This window comes from Monodon monoceros, unplaced genomic scaffold (genome assembly GCF_005190385.1).
Source record: "Monodon monoceros isolate NGI ecotype Baffin Bay Population unplaced genomic scaffold, NGI_Narwhal_1 Super_Scaffold_20, whole genome shotgun sequence".
Taxonomy (NCBI): Eukaryota; Metazoa; Chordata; class Mammalia; order Artiodactyla; family Monodontidae; genus Monodon; species Monodon monoceros.
Window position 1 is genome coordinate 109,131,445 of NW_021703777.1, and position 8,563 is coordinate 109,140,007.

The following is an 8,563-nucleotide window of genomic DNA, read 5'->3' on the forward strand; positions in this document are numbered from 1 at the left end:
GAACAATGCATTTCACGAATGCCTTTGGAAAGAAATAATGAAGTTCAGAATTTCTTAATCGAATTCTCAGACCCTACTAAGTGATTTAATGCAATATCAATCTTAAATTCTAGTTACAATAACATTTTTTTAAGAAACTAAAAATTCCTCTATTAGAATGTGAATTCATATCTAATTGAGCCACTTGAAGTCATATGACATTAAGCATGCCATTTAAAACCTTTGAGCTATGATGTCTCACATGTCTGATGGAAAGGTTGATGTAGGTTCCTAGTTGAAAGCTGTTTCCTTATACCACATCATGCATTTTGTACAGTAAATATGGGCAGCGGTGGGTAGGGAAAATTATTAAAATAGGAGAGGGAAACAGAAAAAAAATAAGTTACTGTCCTTCAGAATTGAAATATGTTATCCAGGTCATGCATTCAAGCTCCAAAATTCTATGGTACTCAGAGGGCAAGGATAATGTATGTATCTTTTTATCTCTTCCTCACCCCCATCTCAACATAATACTTTCCTTATAGTGGTATTTAATAATATTTGTCAATGAGGAAACAAACAAATGAACACATAAACTTTGTTTTACATAGTCTAACAGCCAAAGAATTGTCTAGGATTGTTCTTTTTTTAAATACTTTGATTCCATTGCATGAATATACAACCACCATGATTCGCCCCTGGAAACATCTCCAAGGTAATCACATGAGAATAGGGGACTCTGTGGAATATAGTGGTGATGCTGATTGATCACAAAATGGAAGAAATGTTAAAATTTATTCTAAAAAGGGAAGTAAATGACATTTTCTGAGTTTCTATTTCAAATGAAAAGGAAGTGAAACAATCAGCAAAATGCCAAGAAAATTAATTCAATATGCATGGAAGATAGAACACAAAACAACCAACTTCAGAAATCTGTTTAAGTCATGCAGTAGGGACTCAACAGTAAAAGACCAAGAACTTCTGTTTTAGTTTTACACTTACTTCGGAAAAAGCCACAAACTTCACAAAGTATGCGATGGATACTTTCTGCTGGATATTTTTAATTTGATCCAATTGTTCTCGACAGTTTCTTTTACCACATCATGCATTATGTACATTAAAGATGGGCAGTGGGAAGGAAAAACTATTCAAGTGGGAAAGGGAAATAGAAAAATATATATTTTTTCTTTCAAAATTGAAATAAGCTATCCAGATCATGCCAAACTGTGTAATTTTACATAAGAAAAAAGGAAATGAAGATGGCAAAAATCATATTACGTTTAGTGTTGAGAGTGTTAGCTTAATTATCTTTTGAATAATTCAATAAATTATCACACCTACAGTGCATTTTATCTTTCAAATTATGTTAAATCAGTAGTCAAATTTTACTTAGGAATTAAGATAGTGCATTATGAAAGCCTTCATTTAAGTTAGCTGCATTTAACTGGGATTGGAATGAAATTTATTAACATGTTTATACTCCTAGAATTTGTCACCTCTCCCACATCCTCATTCTCCACCTCTAAAGAGAGCGCTGGCTTGGCCTACTCAGCTTTATCTTCTTTCCCTGCCTCTAAGGAGAGTCCCATCTTACCAGTCCAATGCCCCTGCTCATAATTTCTGGAAATCATCAGGGATTCCCTCTGAGTAAACTGAATATCCCCTGGGCCCATTATTTATGGGTCCCAGGTATTATCGATTTCTTACTTGTTGACACTAGGCAGACAGAGACCACTAACTCAAATACTAATCAGACCAGCTGCCTGCAGTTCTGTATACATCCATTAATTTATCTAATACTCTCTATTGGATAGGACAGCGGTTAAGAGGCTTAGCCAAGTCTTGACTCTGACCCTAATAATATCCACTTTTAAAACAGCTAGGATAGGGCTTCCCTGGTGGCCCAGTGGCTGAGAGTCCGCCTGCCGATGCAGGGGACACGGGTTCGTGCACCGGTCCGGGAAGATCCCATATGCCGCGGAGGGGCTGGGCCCATGAGCCATGGCCGCTTAGCCTGTGCGTCCGGAGCCTGTGCTCCGCAACAGGAGAGGCCACAACCGTGAGAGGCCTGCGTACCGCAAAAAACAAACAAACAGCTAGGATATCAAGGTAAGCTAGGATTCCAAAGCCAAGAGGTTATTGGATTTGACCAGTAAACAGTAACAATATGATAAATAATTAATAATATCATTAAGGAAATTTTCCGTGGTGAGAGATTAGGAATCAAATGTTTAACCATAAATAAGAGAGCAGATAACTACTAACTTGAGGATGTGGGTATATCATTCAAATGGATTTACAAAAAAACATGAGATTCAAGTTGGTCGATGCTGAAATGTAAACCATGAGCTTAGGGCAAGGGTCAGCAAACTAAAGTCCTGCCTCCTTTTGTAAATAAAATTTTATTAAAACACAGTCACACCCATTCATTTGCATACTACCTATGGCTGTTTTCCTACTTCAACAGCACAGTTGAGTAGTTACAATAGAAACCATAGGGCCTACAAAACCTGAAATATTTATTATCTGGCCCTTTATAGAAAAAATGTTTGGCAACCCCCATCTCAGGCTTTACGAAACTGATGACTACATAGTGAGAAAAAGGTCTCTGAGTTCATACCTCATGTTCACACCTCAAATTATTTCACACTTTAGGCAATATTTGAGTAATCTGAATCTCACCATTTGGTTGAAGTGATCAATTTAGATAGGTCTACAGATCAGTATATAATTTTTCATATATACACCTAGTTAGATAAAGTATACCCTTGTTTACTCTTCTGAAATATTAAGGAGCAAAATTTCTTTACACATTTGAATTGTAACATTTTTTCAAATGAAAACTGGAATACTGTAAAAGAGTTTGAGGAGGATGAAGAAAAAGAAAATGCCTTTAGTGATGTGTTAATGATGAGGGAAACTGAAGCAAAGTAAAGAATGAGTAGGTATTCTCAAAGATCTCTGTAGTAACCATCTGGTTACCACCTCTGGTAACCATCTAATTATCAGCTAATTATGACCACCTGAGTAAGTGGTGCAACTGCCCCTCCTGGATCCTGTGTGATCCTCATTGAACAGGAAGCTCTTTCAATGGCAGCCTCTCCCATCTTCAGCTCTAACCTAGTGAGAACAACTATGATAATTTAGGATGCTCGTATGTCCTTTAACAGTGCATTTCTAAATTTGGGGGTGAAAGGAATAACCTCTAAACCTTCTTGGATTCTTAGGACTAAAATAGATGAGCAGCCCAATAACATCTGCAGAATTGGAAAAAAAGAAAAAAAAAAAACCTGACAGAACTGACTTGCACTGGACCACACTGGAAAGTCTCGGCCCCTCACCCAATTATCAGCTCTAACTCAGTTTCCAAAACCAGGGCCTCTTGAATGAAAGGGATGCCTATGATAGGCAGAAGGAAGAAAGGAAGAAGCCTACAGCATCACCAGGTAGTAATATAAATCTCCACTCTACCTTCTCCTAAAGCAAAGTGGAGCCATTTACACACCCTTACCCATCCCAGAGTTTGTTTATTGGCTTCATGCTACAACAGACTATTGAAGACTCAGTTGCAACCTTTGTTGTGAGAAAACGCCTCCCAAGGTGTGGGATGCTCTGGCATGTGGTGTGCATTCTGAACCCGCACCCAGATATGATACTGTTTTTCACATAGAAATGATACATGGGTTCAGGGACCAAAGGATAAAAAGAGAAGTGGCAGCCTTCACTCTAATTCCCAGTAATTCATTATCAAAATTGTTGCTTCTCAACACCCAATGATTCATTATCGAAATCGTTGCCTTTCAAAACTAGAGGTCCCTGAGTTACTACCGGGGGTATATGAGGTCAAACTATTTTCACAATTATGCTAAGATATTATTTGACTTTTTCACTGTGTTGACATTTGCACTGATGGTAGATAAAACTGCTGGTGGCTTATCATGAATCAGAGCAAACTATACTAGTAGCCATTACGTTCTTCACCTCCTTGCACTCACAATAAGAAAAAACAAAAAGTGCCAATTACACTTTAGAATGCTTTTAATGAAGCCATAAAAAATGTGAATTATATTAACCCTTGACCTGTGAGTACACATCATTTTAATATTCTGTGTGATGAAATGGGAAGGATACATAAAGCACTTTGGCAACACACTAAAGGACAATGACTTAAGGAAAAGCACTTGTGTGATTGCTTGAGTTATGAGCTGAGAGCTAACCTTATTTTTCATGGAACACTAATTTTTACTTTTTAAAAACATGACTGACAGATAAATTATGTCACTTCAAGAAAAACAATGGAACAGTAGGTGTGGCCAATGATAAGATTCCAGCTTTCAGAAGAAATTCAAAATTTTTAAAATGTGTATCCGCCACTGTGAGCTTGACAGTTTTCTAAAACTTAGACTTCTTGATGAGATCAGTGGTAGTATTAACAAATGTGAATTTTTGATATTGTATGATGAAAAAGGTCAACCTTCAGAAGATCTGAATAAGTCAGAGAAAATATTTTCCAAATAACCAATGAATAGTGTTACAAAATCATAAAAGATCCATTAAAAACACAAGACAGACCAATGGAGTTTAATGTAAAAGAGTACTAAAAGTTTACTGGTGTGGTATCAGATTCTACATTGCAACTAACCTGCAAAAACCTACAACTAGTCAAGTTTTAGTGGGTATCAAAAAGGATATCCACAGTTATATGAAAAGACTATTAAAATACTCCCTTTTCACCAAGTACATATCTGTGTGAGGCTGGACTTTCTACATATACTCCACCTAAAACAAAACATTGCAATACTGAATAGAAATCCAGCTGTCTTCTATTAAGCCAGACATTAAAGAGACTTACAAACATGTAAAACAATACCACTTTTCTCCTCTATAGTTATTTTTCCTTAAAAACATATTCTATATTTTAACATGTAATGAGCTTATCACTATTTTTAATGAAGTAATAAATATATCAAAATTATCTTCAGTTTAATTTCTAATATGGTAAATATCCATCACTATAACTATGTAAACAAATGCTCTTTGGGAACCTCAACACTTTTTTAAAGTGTAAAGGAGTCCTAAGACTAAAAGTTTGAGAACTGTTGCCTTAGAGACTCTTTTTTTTTTTTACTGTAATCCAATGCTGTCCGATAATTCATAACAGTTCCCGGCTGACAAGAATAAGGATTTATAAGATAACTATAAAACTTATATAAATTGAATGGTAACTTCAAGAAGCTTACAATCTCATATTCATTTTATAAAATCATTTTACAGTTACTACTTTCTCAAAACCAATATTTCCAAGGGAAAAAAAAATATTGAGGGGTATCTTCTAATAAGTTCCTTGGAATTTATTTCCTTGAAAGCCATATTCTTAACTATGGGCATTTTATGCTAAGTATGTCCTGTGTTCATTTAAGGTTCACAAATATGCATAATGTGTTATCAGGGCCCACTTAATCTTCACTTAACACAATTTAGCTGCCTTAATCTCTCCTCACAAATCGATTCTTCAGTTCTCTTTACCACTATTATTTCTCATTTCTGGATTTCCTCCAGTGTCTCTTTTCTAAGAGTTCACAAAGCAGCAAATTGAATTCCAGGTATGATCTCTCTACCACCCAATGGATAGGAGTGGTCTGTTCTCTGCTCTCCTAATGAAAAGCCCCAAATAATTATAGATCATCACTGCTAGATGTTATCTAATATTTTTGTCCTCAGTCATGTTGAGATATCTATAGTATTCACTGGCTTCCAGGTTATTCTTTCCTACTGACTTTCAGAACTGCAGATCAATTTCCCACATTTCAAGGGAAGTACCTATAAAGATAATCTTATTGACACCCTCAGTTCTGTAAGAGTATAAGAGGGGCTGTGGTGAAAAGAAAGTCCAGTAAAGAACAAGAACAGGGGCTTCCCTGGTGGCGCAGTGGTTGAGACTCCGCCTGCCGATGCAGGGGACGCGGGTTCGTGCCCTGGTCCGGGAGGATCCCACATGCCGTGGAGCGGCTGGGCCCGTGAGCCATGGCCGCTGAGCCTGCGCGTCCGGAGCCTGTGCTCCGCAACGGGAGAGGCCACAACAGTGAGAGGCCCGCGTACCGCAAGAAAAAAAAAAAAAAAAAAGAACAGCACTCAACAACAACAATTTTATGTATATGTCTGCACACACGTGTAAAAGTTGGGGAAGGTAATTATTTTAGTCACATAAATTTAACCATCAAAAAATAACATATAATTTGGTTCAAATACCTGATTTTTATATTCAGGGTACACCAGTCTTTCAGCATTCCATTATTTTCCTTTAAATTTATTACTAATGTGTCTTTTTTTTTTAGCAAAGGGGAAAATATTTTAGAAAGTATTCTCTTAAAGGAAAAATAGCATACCTTATGTGGATTTTTTTCACATAGTAGGACTCAGAATGTATCTTTGTATATTTAACATTTTTCCATCTATTTGTCAGTGGGATTTTTAACTTCTCAGCCTCTTGAGACATGCAATCACTATTAAGCAGAAACAAGCCAGGGGGTCACCTAAATTCAAAAACTATTGCATAATTAATTGGAAAAGGCTGTGCACTTATAGATGTTTTCTGAAGACACCATAAAGAAAGTAATACAGGAAAAAAATTTATTGTAAATATCAACAATATTCCTCTATTTCTGAGATGGATTTTATAAAATGCTTGTTTCAGAAGAAATAAATTAAAATTTAGAACGGAGAGATTAAAATGAAGCATTGTATTTGATGTTCTCCTCAATAAAGAGAAATTACTCCAATCATAATTGACATCTATTTCTGTTTTCCAACATCAGTCAGTCAAATGAATTGAGCTCTCATTATATCTGTGTACTATTCCTAGCTCCGTGAAAAAGAAGTTACTTTCAAGAAGCTGATGCTTACTCATTTGCTTTGTAAAGTTAACATTGTCATTAATTAGAAACTAAAGAAAATAAGAAAATATAATCCCTATGTATTCTAAATTACTTTGAAAAGAACCAGGATACGTAAGAAGATTAAAGGATTCTGATTTTAAATATTCATTATTCATATTGACGATCCCCAGAAAATATGTTTTTATTTTTAAGGGACTACCTTTAAAAAGTTGTAAACCTCTATTCCCTTTAAACAAACAAATAAATAATTGATGGCTATCACTTAGTGAAGGTTATTGATCCCGCAAATTTTCTGTTTCTAGAAAAAAAGTAAATCTTTCAAACCTTGGTTTTTGAGCCACTTCTCAATGAGTATGGGGAAACTCCTCAAATAAGCATAATTTAATTCCCTGTAACTTTCAAAATAACAGCACATCTTGTAGAACTTTGCAGATTTTACTTAGTCAAACAAATCAAAGAGTTTATGGTTTATTATAAAAATTCCATTTAGAAAAATTCATATAGCAAAATAATTTGTTCCTTTAGAAGATCTGAGGCTATAATATCAAGCTTCTAACCACATTTTCAACATAATGATCAAGAACTCTTACTACCTTTACAAAGTATCTCCATCCAACCCCCCACACCCAAATAAGTTTTATTTTTAATGTGGTTAACCTGCAAATTTTTCTCTAGCAATTTTTTGTTTTGCCTGGATTTAAGTCCTATTATTAAGTCCCTACAATTCAACATATATTTATTGAGAGTCTCAAGTGTGCAAAGCTCTGGGTTAAGCACTGCTCTTAAATCCCTGAATCCTACTGTAAAATCCTATTTTGCCTACATCAGTGAATCCATTTCAGAGGGTAAATAACTACAATAGCCTTCTGACTGGTCCCCATAACTTTAATTTATCCCCCCTTTAATCCCACCTGAAAACTACAGCCAGATGAATTGTAAAATAAAAATTTAATAGCGACTGTTGAAAAAAGCACAAAAGGCTCCACTTCTCTAAAGTAAATTCACATATTGCTTTTAGCTGTGGAAACTTTTGTTTAAATAAAATACTTTCTAAGCCCAATACACAAAACAGATGCAGGTAGAGTTACTTGGATTAAGATAGGGAAGGGGGAGAAAAGACCATGGGTTCAAAGGAAAATGTTTAGGCTTCTTGCCTTGCATTGAAGGTGTTCTACAAAATAACCTCTGTATTCCTTAACCACTATCTTCCTCATACTGTCTCCATTCCTGAAACTTCTGGATCATGCATTTTGATCATTTTCTCTCAGATACATTCTGAACAACACTACCTCAATCACCCTTGCTTATGCTATTTATCTTACCTGAGATACAGCTTCCTCACACACTTTGACCATTTAATCTACTTCTAACAATTATTTGAGGCCTAGTAAAATTCTGCCTGCTTTTATACCTTTCATAGTGACATAAAAAGTAGTGAAAATTCTCTCCTATGCTTATCATATGGACTGCCACTTAGCATTGTTAGGTAATTACATGAAGATAGCTTTTATAGAGTTTAAGGTAGTTTTTCCAAAATTCCCTCATCGATTTATAAATATCTTCTCAGTTAAATTACTTCTAAGCAAACAATCTTTCAATCCAGATTTCCTGTGTTTGAAGATCTGTCAAACTATTGCCGGTCTCAATGTTTTAGCCTCTGTCTTAATTATCTATTGCTAGGTAACAGC